We start from the raw sequence: 18,005 nt of genomic DNA on the forward strand, positions 1-18,005 counted from the left end.
CAGTGTCCTCCCTGTTAAATATTTTCTTTCATGAACCTGCTAAGTGTGCTACTGCATAAGGCGCATTCATTAAAACAACTCACACCTTGTGTACTTTAGACATGAGCTACAACTGTAAAGGTGTCTTAATTATGCAGGCCACAGCTGATCGCTGACTGTAAACTTAGAGAGATGGATATGAATGCCACATCAAGCACAACATTACTTTTTCTCATTAATGTATTTCCTTGACAAACGTTTCAATGTTTAGTTTGTAAGACCTTACAAGTTTTACAGAGGTAAGAAAATCTGCTTATAATAATGCAACTATGAGCAGAGTCATATTGCTATACCAATTCTGCTTCAGTTTTGGTTAGACTTGCTTGCCACACTGTAAAATCTTATAAGAAGTATTACAATCCTGTTCAGCATTAGAAATATATTTGTTGTATTACCTTGAAAGAGTTGAACAGAAGGTCATTGATTTTGCCTGTTTAAATGAATGCGACATTTGTCAGCTCCGCCATATTAATACACCTCTTTGCATTGCACTTCTATAAAAACAGAGGCCTAGCTGAACTAATACAGGCATTGTAACTGCAGATCATCAGACATGATATCATTTAAGAAATGTCCCTTGCTTGTTTTGTCTGAGCCCATTACCTTCCAAATGAGTGAACAAAATCTATCTATTTTATGCAGTTTCATTAAGAAAATCTAATTATAAAAGGCTGATTATTTGACTATTCAGTCAGTATTGTCTGTTAGCCATCATTGTGAACGAACTGAGGAAGACATATTGTATATCACATTACTGTCTTCGTAACAGAAGGTTGCGACTGTGAAGTGCACAATACTGTACGACAGTGTGGAAATGGAAATTTGCTGTATGCCATATCCATTACCAGATAATCATTATGGTAACAAATATCTTTAGCCACTTGTATTAGCCCTGAATGTTTTCCATTCTAGTGGCATACATGCTGTTGTCTGTTGAACAGCATTTGCACACTTATGATCTTCAAACAAAAATCATCCTGAACAGTTTGATAATCATTTACTTGCTTTTTTAGTAACTGAATTCATGAAATTACCAGTCTGTTCCAGTCAAAGATCTTTCATGGTGCTCCTGAGTCTCACATCTGGTGTTATCTTTGTTGTAATCTGCAGTCACTCAAATGCGGCCTCCACAATGAGAGAGCAGTATAATATATCAAAAGCTAAGAACTATGATTTGCTAACAAAATTTGTCTTGCAGCTCTAAGCTTGATTTCTCCATTCGGTACTAGCAGACCATGTAACTCAACAACTCATTTAACCAGATATTGCTTCCTTGTCACCCCCATAAAAATGCTGACATGATTATTGGGATTATGTGGTTGTTAAATACATTTTTTTTATTCCAGAAATATGAGGAAAACAAGGTGTCAGCTAAGTAAAAGGCTTATTCCTAAAATGGCTGACCGAGAAAAATGTGACATTAAAGAATTATTTTTTTTGGGGGGGAGGGGAGTTAAAATTTTTGGTGTAGGCAACACAGCATTCTCTTTGAGTTAGCTACAGTGATTAATTACATAATTCCGTAACCCATCCCAGTATTTCCAGCGGAGAAGGGCTAAACAAAAATAGAGAAAGGGGGGATAACAGGTTGGTACCTTTACTCTATAAAGAAGACATTTAAGGAATATAACAGAGGAAAGGTACTAGAAGGTGCAGAAAGACCCCAAAGTTGATAAGCCATGTTCAGTAGGAAACAGTGATTAAGTTCTTTTGAGTTTAGATTTGAAATTCCTGTGAAGAGGAACTTAGGTTTAACATTTTAAAGTTGATTAATTAAACTGCTTAAGTTCCAACTCTACATAAAACAAAAAGTAAAACAGTGCAGAAATAATGTAAATACAATTAATTATTCATTAGCTCAGGATGGAGATTGGCAAGGTTTTAGGATATACCTTGATGAAGGAGTAATAAATGTGTGTATAGATGAGGAGTGACTTGTTGATAAGACCGTGTATAACTTCTATCTGAAGAGAGAGGGAGGTAAGGCAGTAATGGTTGAATTTGGAAATACCTTGAAAAAATAAAACAGCATTTATTTATTGTATATAAACAGCAGACAGGTAAACAGTAAGAAAATAAATAGTCAGACATTCCATTAATATTAGTGCAGCCGCAGCCAACCCAGGTCACAGCAGTAAAACTGATTCATTTGACAATAATTTATATATATATATATATATATATATATATATATATATATATATATATATATATATATATATATATATATATATATATATATATATATATATATATATATATATATATATATATATATATATAGGTTCCCTACATTGGACCAAAAGCTCGGAAGATCGACAATCACATCACCGACGCCAGAAGACCGATGGAGCAGGTAACTGACAACTTGTAATCCCAACAGCAAAAACACTGACATGGAAAACGTGTAAAGCGACTCGGTAAGTGTGCGATAGTGAGGGATTTAGGGTTAGGGTACATTTAAGGTGTGTGTGCGATAGTGAGGGGTTTAGGGTTAGGGTGCATGTAAGGTAAGTGTGCAATAGTGAGGGATTTAGGGTTAGGGTGCGGGTAAGGTGTGTGTGCGATAGTAAGGGAATTAAGGTTAGGTTGCGTGTAAGGTAAGTGTGCGATAGTGAGGGACTTGAGGGTTAGGGGCAGATTAAGTGAGTTAGGGTTAGGGTGCAGGTAAGGTAAGTGTGTGATAGTGACGGACCTTAGGGTTAGGGTTTGGGTTAAGGTTAGTGCATAGAGAGTTGTGTGTAAGTTGTAGTGTAGGTTTTTAGGTTGTTGGTGTGCTTGTCTTGTGTGTGTGTTGTGTGGAACAGCGAAGGTTTTGTTTTGTTAACTGTCGGTATTGTGGTTTGTCAGGCATGTGCACTTTCGTGTTTTTGCGGTTTCGTTCTTGTCATGTCAGTGTTGTGGGTGTCCGTGTTGTGTACTGTCAGTCAAAAGTAGGAGACCCATATATATATATATATATATATATATATATATATTTATTTATATAAATATCTATATATATATCTATATATATATATATATATATATATATATATATATATATATATATATAAAAAAATAAATATATATATATATATATATATATATATATTTATTTATATATATATAAAACAATATATATATATATATATATATATATATATATATTTCACACAAAAATGGATGTATATATATGAGTGTCTCATCATTAGGCAGACTGTAACTTGAGCAAATGCAAAAAAGAGTATTTTTTTAAAATTGATTCTAAAAAGATAGAAACACACAAAAAAGACATTTTTTTTTTTGCTGGGAAGGGGCAAGTCCCCTTGCAACCCCCAAACCAATTACTAATTATATATACCAACTCTGAAGTCACATAACAGCAGGGTAAGTGCAAATTATCAGAACCCACTGTTGCATGATCTGTCATGGAAAGCATCCAAAAGGGTGAAAAACAGGCCTGTAAGACCATTCACTCTTACAGACTGCAACTATGTATCTATAAATGGGTCTACTTGGGTAGAGTGAAAATTCATTTAATCGAATCTTACTTAACCAAGATGACAACACCGAAACCTTGTTTTAATGAATGTTCACCTCACCAGAATTTTAATCTGGGAAAGGAGGCAGTTGGCCAACATTAAGAAAACACACTGAAGCATGTCAAACCCACCCAAGTGGGGGGCTTCATCGCCCACACCACCCAATGTCCCCCCTATCTATATATACCAACTCCGAGATCGCACTGTAGTGGGGAAAAGGAAAAATGTTCCCATGTTGGCCAACTGCCTCATTTCCGGGATTAAAATTCTGGTGATGTGAACATTTGTTAAAGTAAGGTTTTGGTGTTATCATCTTGGTTAAGTAAGACTCCATTAAATAGATTTTCAGTCTACTGAAGTAGACCCCTATAGATAGATAGCTAGATAGACAGACAGTGCCTGTGTATTTATTGTTTTATAGGCCTTTATATCCATTTTGAGTTGCTATAGTCTTTGTAAGGATAATAAGCCTGTTATAAGAATACCTTTTCTAGGTAAAAATGTGTTCTGCTTTATGCTAATATCTACTAATTCTTATGACAATTTTGTTGTACAACTTCTGCAGTGCTGTATTTTATCTCAGGGTTGTAAACAAGAGACAGGATAGTAGAATTCAAAAAGCTGTTAACAGATTGAATACGTCATACTTTGTTTAAGAATCTAGAGTTTTAACAGTGTTTATACAATATTCATTGGCTCTTGTTAGCAATGTGATAGTAGGTGGCAGAATACATATGCAAGTCATAACAGCAACTATACTTTCCAATCCTTAATCACATTTTTGCATGTAGGTGTTACTTTTTGATAGGAAGGGAATGTGGGAGTTCTTAAATGCTGTCACTTTCTTATATTGTCAATATTAATTTTCCTTTTTAATCATTGATTAAATAATGTTTATTGTAATTGTTTTTTTTTTTACACTGTTCCCTATCAGCTGTACTCATGAGACAAGAAATGTTTCACTCATAACAGAGGTACTTCTTGTGATACAGACTTAAAACTATAAATCCTAGTAATAGGAGATTCTGCACTTAGGGGTTTAAGAGAAATGTTGCCTATGACAGAACGCTTGTCTACCACCTTTAGTTACCTAAGATAGATAGGGAATATAGAAATTTCAGATTTAATGATTTTATTACGTTACTTACTTATATGTGACTTACTACCTGCATCTAAATACAATCTAATGGATGCAAACATTGTAAGGAGCTTGACAAGGGTTAAAAGGAGGTTAGCCCTGGAATTGAATAATAAAGACATTTAACAAAAGGAAAACTTTAATCATAGGAATCATTGTTATTGTAAAGAAAGGCTACATCTGAGTCATACAAATAATTAGGCTTTAGGGATTAAAATTAAAAACAAAATCAAACTAAAAAAACTCCTTTAGTAAGGACAAAAAATGCAAACAGAAAAATTCATGCTTATTTCTGAAAGTTTGAACAATACATTTTCTAATTTCCACAGTAATGTTATCAATGAAATTGTTGGTGTTTTGTGACAGAAGCCAAGTTTAACAAGGATAAATTCAGTTTCAACATCAGAGATACCTAAGTACCTTAGTACCAGGAAAAACAAAGCTGAAGGCATTGTTTCTATATATGTCAAGAGACAATTGTTTCCCCTCTTAAAATGAATTGCGAGTCACCTGAAATTATTTGTAGTAATCTGAGTACAGGAAAAGACTCCTTTGCTTTGGTAGGCTTCTTCAAAAGTCTAAAACAGCTGAGGAATAAATGTTGCTAAATCTGGTTATCATTGCCATCTCACAGCAATCTTAATTTTATTATGGGACAACATAAATGAAAACACAGTATACTGAGATACTGTTACTTCTTCCAATAATTTTGAATAAGATTTACAGAAACCTTAAACACAGTATAGGGACGATCAAAAATGTGAGGTGTCCTACACGATATAATAGCATTTTGGGTATAATTATCACAGTCAAAGTAATTTCAGATATTGTTTCTTCATGTCTACTCTGGACTTCTGACCATTCTACTATAATTTGGGGAAGTGTAGTTTAAGAAGTTTAATTGATGATATAAACACATACTAAAATCTGATATTAGAAAATGTTATTGATTGGGACAACTGTGATTATATATAGTCATACATAGATACGTTGAATGGAGAAGTAAAATAAAGAATTGTTCTTTCACAGATTCTTGGGAGATCCTTTACTTCAAACTGAACTTAATTATTGAAAAGCAATTTCTAATAGAAACATAATATCAGTAAAACTAATGGCATTATTAGAGCAGGAAAGTAAAACAGTTGTTTAGGAAAAAATCTAATATTACTTAATAACAGCGATGCTGTTTGATGATTAGGGTAGTATTAAAGATGGCTAGAAAGAATAATGAAGTGAATCAATCAATCTTCACAAAAGGCAATAAAAAGTCTTTCATAGGCTTACTGGAGATTCATAAGATATTACTAAGCTGATGGCCCCAGAGCCTTTTTAAGCCGAGCTGTTCATTCCCCAATTTTCCCAGTTATCAATCCTAAGGACTAGAATGGCTTTGTCATATGCCTGTGCCTTAGGTCATTTAGAAGCTGCTCCTATCCACAAGGGTAGTTACAGGTAATAATCTGGTTGTGAATTTGTGATTTCCTATCCATTGGCTAAAAATTGCATTTGAAAAGGCTTAGGAAAGAGTTATGCCTCACATGACTAGGGAGTCTGTTGCAGAGAAGACGTAATCTCTAAGACATATACCTGTCCCTCCAACATGTTTTGTTTATGTCACAGATGAGGTTTAGGTCCTTCAGTCAAGTAATTGTAGGGCTGTTTGTTTTGCGAATGTTGCAGCAAATCCATCATATGTTCCTACAAACATATAATGACTTTTCATGGAAACTCTCCAAATAAAATTGCTTTAATAAAAGAAAAACATTGCCAATGGTGATCTTATAGATGGGGCACTTATTGTTTCTTTTTTTCTTTCATTCATTGCAAAGTTAATTATGCCATGCTCTGTCACAGAACCAGAAGGCTTGGCATTCATTTGTATAACTATTTAGGATTGGAGGGTAAAGGAAGCGTTAGATAGCACTCAAAGAAACTCTGTCATGGAACTGAATGGGCAATTTATGTCTAATGTTTAAGATAGTTTGAGGCCATGTCTTTTGTACTTTTTTGAGGAATCATTGTAGCATGTATTTGCCTCTCAAAGATGGAAAACAGCTATATCTACACTGCCATTCAAGGATAGGAATGTCAGAATTCTTAACAGCTATAGACCCATAAATGTTGGAAAGCATTTTGTGAGGATTTTAAGGGTCTTCACTGATTTCATTGGTTAAGTATTTGATAGCAAATGACACGGTTTCATGAAAGGAAGATAATGCCTTATAAACGTAATAAGCTTTTACACCCAAGTGATTGCATTTTAGGCAAGAAATCAGTCTTATATTTTTGGATTTAAGGAAGACTTTAATTCTGTTTATCACTGTTCTAAGTACAAAACTGCTGTGGAAAACAGCTCGTTTTTAGTACAATGATAAGACTTTGGTTGTGTAATACAACGATTTGCATTATGATTAAGGGAAATTTTTCAGAATTATATGGTTTGTGAAGGGGTAGTACACAAGGTTATATGGTGCATACTTTTTAGTTAATATTAGACCCCCCCATCTGTCTTAGTGTCAAGTAAAATTTTTGCAAATGTTGAGAAAGTTACTGCTATAGTATCCTCAAATGAGGAGCATCATGGTTTGAAAAAGTATCTTGGTTATCTGAACATATCCGCAGATAGAAATATTTCCTTTTACAGGGATAACAGTTAAGTAATGCTTTGGGGAAATGTAATCAGTATTATCAATAGGCCATTACAATGATTTGTTGTTTGGCTGTATGCTACCTTTAGGAACTTGTGTATGATAGATAATCACATGAGATTTGAAAATAATGTCACTATAATTGTTATTATGTAATTTTGTACCATTAGAACTGTTTTGAGGAATGCAACCTTGAGAATAGTAATGCATTGGCACCATTGTATAACTCATTGTTAAGATGGTTGAAAGACTATGGTTCAAGTTTTTGCATTTATAAATTGACTGACATAAGGAAAAAGGAATCTATACTAAAGTGTTACTTTAGACAAGCTCTGCAATGAAACACTAAAGTCACATAAGAAGACCAGCTGTTAAAATTAAAGCCTTTTTTGCTAATTTCTTCATTTAGATTTAATATATTTTAGGTGCCTAAAAGGGACATCCTGAAGTCGACATTAGACCTTTGGGGCTGTACTTTGACATTGGTTAAACAAATTCAGATATCAAGGACACAGTGTATATGATTACATTATGGAACAACTAACTTTTACACATTAGCCCAAGTCAATCAAAGAACTTTAAGTCAGGTATTCATTTTTTTTTTAATGTTGAAAAAGAATTATGACCCTGAGAGTGGACTGCTAAGAACTTGATCATATATTTGACATTGTCACACTGATAATGAAATACTGTGATCCTTTCACAATATATAATTTTAAAGAGAGCACAGCTGTCCTTTAAGGACATTGCCTTTTTCTTGTATACTTGGTATTGTTGTGTTAGTTCTTCTGACCAGTTTTAATTACTTTATCTATATAGTTTACTTTTCTTTCTTCTATAGGTTTTATGAACCTACATAGACAGGAGCTGTTCTCTACTGATGCTGGATCTTTATCTTAATCACCCCCATTCAAATCTGAAGCAAATTCAAGATGTTGTTGTGAATCTGCCAGTGTCTTCTATCTAACAGCTGGAACTAGCAACAAACACAGTTATAAGGTACTGTATGACTCATGTTATTCATCACACCTTCTCATTTCTGGTTAATTTGATTGTTTTAAAGCATCTCACTATAGTTCAGAGATTCATATATACCACTGCATCTTGAGTACCAGACATAGATGCCCTTATCAGAACTACTGTGCAACATGCCAGGGAACTTAGCACCCTATTTAAAAGACCAGATCTCTTTAGCTTTCCTGAGTTGATGTCAAGCTGATTCCCTAAGAGACCAAACTATGGGAAAATGAATCTGTTAAATTAAACACAAAAAATGCAGTATAGGTATCATCCCTGTGCTCAGGTATCTGCTATGGAATGTAAGAATGCTAGTATGTAACAAGATGCAATGCAAATACACATAAGTATTTGCTAAAGACACAGGCAGATATTAAATTTCTATATATGTGACTCAGCTGGGCACACATTCTATAGTTTATTTATACTGGACACACTATTCAAAGGGATGACTTTTTCATGATTCTCCAATCTTCCTTTATGTAAAGCAATATTTTTTGGGAAAAGACTTTACATTAGTATTGAATGCAGAATATTTTGGAGCTGCTGAGCAGCTAATAGACTCAAAGAACAATTGAGAAGCTCTGTAGAATATTAGTATCATCACTACCTTATTGGATGACCTGGCATCAGAGGCACTGCAGCTACTGAGTTTATACATAGATAGGACTTGTCTTATACTCAGTACTGGATTCTTCTAAACATTGCCCATTCATTCATCACCATCGGGGTCAAAATAAGCACTTTGATGCTGAGGCTGTCTATACTTGCAAAACATTCTTCAGTCTCTATTTCTTGTCAGGATATCAATCTTTTCATCTATAAGCATCTTGAGATGTAACACCTTAATACTGTTTGATAAAGGTTGTCAGGGGCCCGTGAAATCAAAATTAGAGAAATACTATTGGACAAACCATCACAAAGTCATCCTTATCTCATAAAGATTGATGACATTCAAACTAGTTATACATGGCTATTTCACTCTGCTGTAATCAAGCCATAGAACTGTCATCCATAACATATAAAAAGATGGCAAAGTAAACTTTTTAAGTGCAAAATCATTCACCACAATTTAGAGAAAAATAAAATATATGAGCTTGTCATGCAAAATCAAAGACTTCATGTGTCAGTTATAGGCTGAATATTAAAATTTACTTATGTATTTTCCCAAGAAGACTTCATGGCTGGGGTACATGGCGCACATGCATGTTTCTCATGAATTACTTGACTAGAAGAATAGTGGAGATGCAATTTCAGGCAGTGATAGCATAACTCGTGATCAACAGGTAATTAATCAAAACATTATGGGAGTCTGTGGAACTTAAACCGAGTGTAAACCCGAAGATACTACCTCCCTTACAACCAGACATCTCCCAGTTTTTTAAACTTGCAGGACGTACCCTAGGGCAGTCTAATTCTTCAAAAAGCCTTTCTGTCAGAATTTGAAATTCAAGGTGCAATCTAAGTTATTAAGAATGGTAAGTCATCTAGTTTGAATGGCAGCCAAGAAGTGCTTTCCCTTAATTGCAAATATTCTCTTTGACCTTTTTTAATTTATCCAAAAGTTTTGAGATTTTGATGCTTCAGTCTTTGATGCTGGACAAGCGTACTCTTCTTAGCAGAAGCAAAATACCCAGAATTGTGTCTTCTCCATTTTGTATTTGGTTACATGCATTGCTAGTGTACTTCACTACAATTATAAATTCTTTTTTTATTAGTCCTGTATTTTAGGATGTTGTGACTCTTGATATATAAACATTGGGTGTAGTAGCAATTTCAAAGATTAGTTCTATTTTTCTCCATTTTTCTTGTACTGCATCTGTTTTTTTTTTTTTTTTTTTTTTTGCATTTATTTTGTTTTAAACTGTTTGCATTGGGTAATCCCATGTGATCTGAGCTTCATCATTGTTGTTAATGCTTTGTGTTTCTGCTTCTATATTGTAGTGTTTGCACAATCCACAGTACAACAGCCTTGGCACATTATTGTGCCTTTTCGTATACAGACTCTCGGCCATGAGTGTATCACACCCAACAATGACATGAGCAACCATTTCCAGTTAAATTTTAAAGAACCTGTGTTAATCTTTTTTTTTCCATCTTATTATCTTGGACCTCCATTTTTTAGCCATTCATCCTTTGGTTTCAGTTTATTTCCTGTTATACATTAATGCATCAAATCTTAGTCAGCATGTGGCTGTTCAAAGAGTTTTCCATACTTGACAATATATTTGTAGACTTTTCAATTTTCTTTCATTTTTTTCTGGTCATTTTTGTTAAATTCTTTCTTTTTCTTTGGCAGTTTTAGTTTGTATGTTGCTGTCTGATTCTAAATTAAGTAAAGATGTCATCTTATACTTCTTCTCTTCATGTTTTAGAGCTTTTGCTATGTATGGATCTGTTGAGGTCAGCAAATATGTATGCACTCCCACAATTTGTAGGCCTATACATATAGTCAATTTTGTGGACAGCTGTGTCTTCTGCAGAGTAAATGTATACTCTTTGTATGCACTGATTTTATAAATCTTTTGATAAGAATAATACATTTTTTAAATTTTCTTGTGCAAAGTATTCAATGCCATTTGTTATCAATCAATTGCAACAAAGTTGCAAGTTAGAATAGGAAATACAAACTGATTTATTGCTTGAACTTTATTTCTAGAATTCAAAAGTATTTTTCAATATTAGCTTTAGTCTTTTGAAATATTCCATACAGAGCTTTATTCTCATTGGTTTATGTTTTATTGCTGACCCTTCATCTATTCCAAATATTTTAAAAACCCTCCTCTTTAATTTTGTTTTTATCACATTACTGTCCTGAGTTGATATGTTCTTGGTGCTGAAATGTTTCTTTAAATAAATGCTGCTTATACACATTTATCAAAAGAATGATCATTCTAATTGTTGTCTGAGAACATTTTAACCATTTGGAGTTGAGTTTTCAACTACTCATCTAATGAACTATACAGTTTTAAATCATCCAAAAAAGTAGAACATTTTCTAGCAGTTAATCTATAACCATTGTTGGACCTGTTATGGAAACAGCTTAATGGATTAAGCACAAAACAGAATATCATATGTGACAAATAATCACCCTTGAATATTCTGTTTTTTTTTTCACTGGGATAATAATTTGTCATTTATCATGGCTAAGCTGCAGAGTTGTATGTTACAGTTTTATAGTCACTGCAATGTAATTTGTGAATGTAGGGTGTATCTTATACATCTATAAGCCCTGTGTTATCCTTGAAAATGGAATGCTCTAGAATGTGTTTTTTTTTTTTTTTTTTTTTGCAATCTTTCCATGCCATGCCTAGACCCTGCCTCTTTTTAGAACTCTCTAATATGGCTTTAACAATAGATTTTCCTGTGTTTGGTATGGGTTTCTTTTTTGACCTTTTGTTGTATTATTATGATTTTTTTTTCTTAGATGGCAATAAACTCTATTCCAATACTAGTATATAATGTATATATTTAAGGAAATTAAGTTATTGGTCTATAGTTCTTAAGATGGCTTGCATGTTCACTCTTAAAAAGAAGTATAATTTTTTGTCTTGTTTAGCAGGTTGGTGTTTGTTTGCGATGTGAATATAAGTCATTTTTGCTGAGGGAGAAAGCTTTGTGTAAAGATTTTAATACCTTCATCCAGATTCTAGGTACTGCATCCGGGCTGGGGTTTTTCTAGTATTGAGATTTTCTTAAGTTTTCCCTCAATTTCTATGGCCATTAATTCATCCCATTTCATATTCTTTATATTTGAGCTATTTACTTATTTATTTATTTATTTTATTTATTTAAGTTTGATGACCAGGGAAGTCCACTGGGCCAAGAAGAGCCTATTTTCAGTTGAGGGCCAGGGAGAAAAGCTCCACAATAATTGCAAGTTACATTTCACATGTTACAAAAGGACATAGTTCATACAGCTAATTAAACATTTACAGAGAAGCTCCATGATATTTGCAATTGGCTTGTCACAATGTTACAAAAATAAAAAGACATAATTCAATACAGAAATTTCAACATTTACATAAAGTGAATATTTTTGTTATAAACTCAATTGTAGGTTTAACAATTCAAAATATATAGCTACTAGCAATTAATAGGTTAGGAAAATATTATGCAATAATATATTTGAGATTGGAGAGTATAGTATAATATATATTTGAGAGAAAATTAGTTTTTAGTAGGGGAGGGATTGTTTTAGGTGGGATGAAGTAATAATAGAGATAGTTGGATGAGTCAGTACAAGGTGGAATTGGGGGGTTTAAGTTGGAGATTGGTAAGGGCATTCCCATTTGGAAGAAAGATAAGAGAGTAGCTGAGATTTGAAATTTGTATGGTTAGTAGGTTGCATAGTTGTGTGGGGAGAGAGTTCCACTGCTTAGCTAAGGAGCAGGACAGCAGTAGATGGCCTGGAGGTTGTGCAGGTTTGTGTACCTGAAGGAGATTTTGGTTTTTGGATCTGGGTGAGTGATTGGGAATGTAAGGTTATAAGGAAGTAGAGAGAGCTGGGCAGTTGGCAGGTTTAAAGATGAGCTTGTTGGCAGTGAGTTGTAGGTAACTGAGGAAGTTGGGTAGTTCAAGCCAGTTGAGGGTGAGGTGGGAGTGGCAGTGGTGGGATGAGTTTTTTTAATTGGTTGCAAATTTCGAGATCTTGTAGTAGCAGGATTCAAGTTTGGACCGAAGTCAAAGATGGAGATTGGTGAAAAGAGGGGCACCATACATAAGGAAGGGGAGTAGGAAGGTGGATGCAAGAGTTTGACAGATAGAGGGGCTTAGGAAGGAGTTGTGCCTGTAGAGAAGACCTAACTTTTGGTGGGTTTTCTTGATTGCGGAGTGCATTAGGGTGTCAAATTTTAGTTCTTCATCAATAATGATGCCAGTAAGCTTGATGTTGAGAATGATTTCAAGGAGGGTGTTGTTTTGGCTCTGTATGGAGAATGTGGATTTGTCGATGGAGGTTTTGGTAGGGGAAAAATCATTAGCTTGGATTTATTTGCATTTAGTGACAGATGGTTAGACTGCATCCAGGTTTCTGTTTTGGAGAAGGCTAGTTGGGCTTTTGCTAGGAGCTGGGAGGTGGAGAAGGCTGACTTTGCTATTAATTCTTCTATCCATTTGGCATTTTTGTTGCATTTAACATGATCTTAATAAATGGTTCTCCAGAATGTTCCTATTCCTTCTTTTTGCTGTTGTTGTTGGTGTTAGTATTCCTTTTTCTTTGGTTTAGAAAGTCTTTATAAATTGTTTGCATTATGAATTGATGGCTTATCGTGTACTAGTTCTTTATGTGCATCTGCATATCTTCTAATTATTCCTACTTGAACTGATATTTCAAAGTTATTATTAGAAATAATATATGAGAAATCCTGGACTGTTTTGATATTAGTTATTGCTTTTGTCACATCTGTCTTTGTAAGAATTTTTGATCTCTTCTCTCTCTATTTTTTTCTTTTTCTTTTCTTTTTTTTGTGTAATCTAATATTGATGATACTTGCCTTAGTTGCTTTATAGCTTTCTGTAGTTAGTGCTTCCAAGGTAGCATACTATGTGTTCCTTCCTCCCCTTTACCACAATAGTTTGTCTTAATAGTCCTGATCACTGCATTCATCTCTTCTAACATGTTGGGTCTTATTTACAGAGAATCAAGTTCATAGATTAGTACTGGCTATCTGCCCTTGTGGGCCATTTTAAGCCAAGCCAAATCTCTCATCCCAAAGGTAAGTATCAAAGTCTGTGCCTTGTGTCCATCAGGTAATATCCTTAATCATCTGTTTCATTTATCTTAATATGTCCATGCATCTCCATCAAATCAAACATTTCTTCTCTTAGATCATTATCTTCTGGATTGAGAGCTTCTTCTTTGATTTCTATTCCCTGCATTTTACCATGCTGTGCTATTCTAACTGGACTTTCATGTGAGTCTGCTAGAGAAAATTCCAGAACATTGACTTTGGGCATATCTTCTTCAGATGCATCCTGCTCCCTCTGTTGCTCTTCAATCTGGGGTCTTATTGACATAAAATAGTACAATATTACTTATGTCAGAATTTTTACTGTTTCCTGGTCTTTCCCTTGATGTACAATTCTAACTGCACTTTCATGCAAATCCCCTAAAGAAGGCTCCAGAACATTGCTTTCTGGTATATCTTCTTCAGATGCATCTTGTTCCATTTGCTTTTCCTCTATCTTGGAACTTATATGTTCAGCATGTTGCAATATTGTTTGTACTGGTGCTTCCTTACTAAATATTGGACATGAGGAGAAAAAAATCTAAGATGACTTCCCTTCTAAGTCTAGCAGGAGCATATTGGCATCAAGTGGGAATGGAAATCAAACAAGAAGTCGATAAAAATCAGGCAGCAACTGGAGATGTTCAAGATGGCCGCCGAGCACTGAACACGCACTTTCTGCTGCTCCTGTGTCAACCAAATCTATCCACTCAAAAAAAAAAAAAAAAACTGCATCTGGCACCGAATTGTACAGGAAAGGAGTATTTCTTCTAAACCACACTTCATGGAAAAGACCTATAGCAACATTTTGGTCTAAAAAGTAAAATTTTGTCATTTTTCTGCAAGGGCTTACCTCTAGTGACTGGCTGAAGGCCACAACCACATGGTGGCATCATTTTCTCTGAAGGACTGAGTTCTGAGTTATAAACAAGAAAAGTTAAAGGAGAATTCTTTAAGTCACTTCCTTGTGGCCTAAACCTACACTTTAATTCACCCAGTGATGGCTAACCAACAAGAATCCATGGATGCTATAACTTCTAAAACCAAACTATCTTCTCTAATGTCACCTAAAAAGGATGTAACAGCTAAGAGGCAGAAAATAAATAAATCAACACAGGATTCAAATAAAGGAGCTGCTAAATCTAAAGGTGAGACTGTTCTCTCACTAGATGACCTTAAAACAGCATTACAGCCCTTGCATGAAGATTTCAAATTATTCTCAGACAAATTCAATTCATTTGGTTCTAATCTAGACCAAATGATATCCAGAATTAATCTTATTGACAAGAAAACTGAGGAGAATCCAAAGCAAAACACAAGATTTACAAACCAAGCTAAATACAAATGACAAAATTATTAGTGACTTACAGCAAAAAATAATAGACTTAAAAGGACGGAGTAGAACATTCTAATACGTGGCATTCCAGAAAAGTTTGACCAAGTACAACTACCAGTCATACTAACTGAGATTTTTGAGCATATTACTGAAAATAAAATTTTAGCTAAAGAAATCATTATTGAAAGAGCTCATAGAGCATTACGAAGATCACAAGATGAGGGTGTCCCTAGGCAGATTTATGCAAAGCTACTAAATGCTGCACGTTACCACACTCCTCATGGCTGCAAAAAAGAAAAGTAACATTTCATGGAGGGGTCACAGGAATACAATAGCACAGGATTTACCCCAGCCCATTAAGGCTCAAAGATAAGCTCTAGCTCCTTTTTGTGCTTTGTTAATCAAAAAAAATTACGCTTCCAGATGAAATACCCAGCCATCCTCTCCTTCAGTTATGGGGATCAGAAGTTCCTAATACACTCTGCAGATGAAGCAAAAAAAGTTTTTATGCAAGCTTTCAAGGAACTACCTGCTTAACTAGCTATACTGTTAAAGCTAGTAAAATAATATAATCAAGATAATACAGTATATGCTTAAAAGCTATGAATTAATGTTAAGACTAACAAATAGTATAACCAAGATGAATACACATACAAAAACCTATCTCTGCTGGCTTTCTAACACTGCTAACTGATTCTAACTTACCCTGTCATCTTCCCAGCTTATTTTTACCATCATCTGGATGTCCTGGCTTTTTTTTTTGTTTTTATTTTCCTTTCTAGCTCTTCAGCAATATGTTGGCCCGTTTGTATCAGTGCATGAGGCTCCCTGTGGCCTGTTGAGGCCTTATTTAGAGCTCCACAAAGATTCCCTAAGCTCCCAGGGCCATTTCAACATTCCATTACCCAGAATGCAACAGGAACATCAGCCGATGACATCACGAGGTCGGAGGTCGCAACAGAAGAAGAAGAAGCAGTGTATTTCTGGGAATGCTAATATCATGAATTAGAGCTTAGGCAAGAAGAAATTAATCTAAAACAACACTTTCTGGACACTTCAGGATGGGGTAATTTAAATGGACTATAAAGGACTCTGGTCAGGGTAATTCAGCAGCCTAATCTTATGTTTAAGTAATGAATTTATTACAATATAGGTTTTTTCTAGCAATACAAATAAATCACTTTGTCAGAAGTCTTTCATATCAAACTGTATAGTAGCTGCCATCTGCTGGCCATGTTGCAAAACTACAATGCCATACTTCAGACATGCTTTTTTGTGCCTTTCAGTTTTTCAAAAACAATATTTTATGTGTTCACATTTAGTTTTCTATTTAGTATTTAGGTGTGTGTTTAAGTGCTCATTGTGAAAGTGTTTGTGATACAAACTCAGACTCTGTGAGTAAAATAAAAAGCCTATGCAATTGTCAAAAGTTATTTAAAGACAGCTAAAGACAATTGCCTGTTTAGTAATCCATTAGTCTGCTTCACAGCTGTGCTACCTTTACTGAAAAAATGTCTTCAAGTTTGAAATTTATCTGTTGTTGCATGGTAACACAAATTAGCATTTTGACCACTTTCACCATGATTCAATCACGATTCATGAATCATGATGTTTTAATTCTACACTGCAGGTGCAGGATGTGGATTAGCTTGTTCTTTCTCTCAATGAAGATGGATCTACAGAGCTAGTGAGCTTGATATGCTGTATGCTTGTGCTTGGTTTAATTAGCCGGCTTGCTAAAACTTGCTTCTTGCTAAAAAGGCTGGCTAAACTGTGTTTTTTATTGGTTAGTGATGACATGTGAGTTATGTAGTTTATTGTGAACTGCATTTAGTGGAAATCCAATTATCTGCTTAGGTTGTTAATTAATGCTCTTGTTTCTGTCTTTCCTTCTTTAATCCTATTGTTTTGTAATTTTGTGTGTAATGCATATTTAGTAAACCCAGCTAGATATCTAGATAGGTAAAAAATGTATTTACATTACTCAGAGCTGTTCTGTTTGTTGCCGTATATATTTAACCTGTAATTGTTTCTTGTTATAATTACCCCCTTCATTAACCTCCCTTTAGAGCAGTATGGTCAGTTAGAGCTTATCTAAGTTGACTGTCCCTTCTCCAGATAGGAGACCAAAACATAGTATTAGGTTATGATGGTACTTACTGCTATGCCAGTTATAAATAGAACCTGCGTTACTATCTGCTGTAATGGTTATTAATATCTCTGGCTATAAATTGTGTTGGTTTCAGTTGCTTAGTAACTTTTATTGTCTATATTACTCCAACCTCACTTGCCTATTTGCATGGAAATTTTCTAGGTCAATAATCTAAAAAAAAATGCTGTATGTATTATGTTCTTATGGTAGTATTGTTTTATCCCCTTTAACTCCTAACTCGAACGTCACTTTGCCTTTAACTGTCCATTCTATTTACATATGTTTTTCAATATTCCTTAACATTTTTGGGAGTGGCATGATGGTGTAGTTATCCAATGTTTGTTGGCGCTTGGACTATTGATGTTAGTTTATATGTTTCCCTGCTCTATTCTTGTATTGTTCTTCATAAGGGAAAATATTTA

General features: G+C 34.4%; 1 long non-coding RNA gene across 1 annotated transcript in view; it reads left to right on the top strand.

Annotated features, from left to right (window-relative positions):
• LOC122800077 overlaps positions 1-18,005 on the top strand; it is a 1,513,804-nt gene that overhangs the window by 628,778 nt on the left and 867,021 nt on the right. Inside the window, exon 2 of the long non-coding RNA XR_006364527.1 lies at positions 8,191-8,348. This is a non-coding gene — a long non-coding RNA (uncharacterized LOC122800077). The remainder of the gene's footprint in view (positions 1-8,190; positions 8,349-18,005) is intronic.

This window comes from Protopterus annectens, chromosome 4.part0 (genome assembly GCF_019279795.1).
Source record: "Protopterus annectens isolate FY-2018-M chromosome 4.part0, PAN1.0, whole genome shotgun sequence".
Classification (NCBI taxonomy): domain Eukaryota; kingdom Metazoa; phylum Chordata; order Ceratodontiformes; family Protopteridae; genus Protopterus; species Protopterus annectens.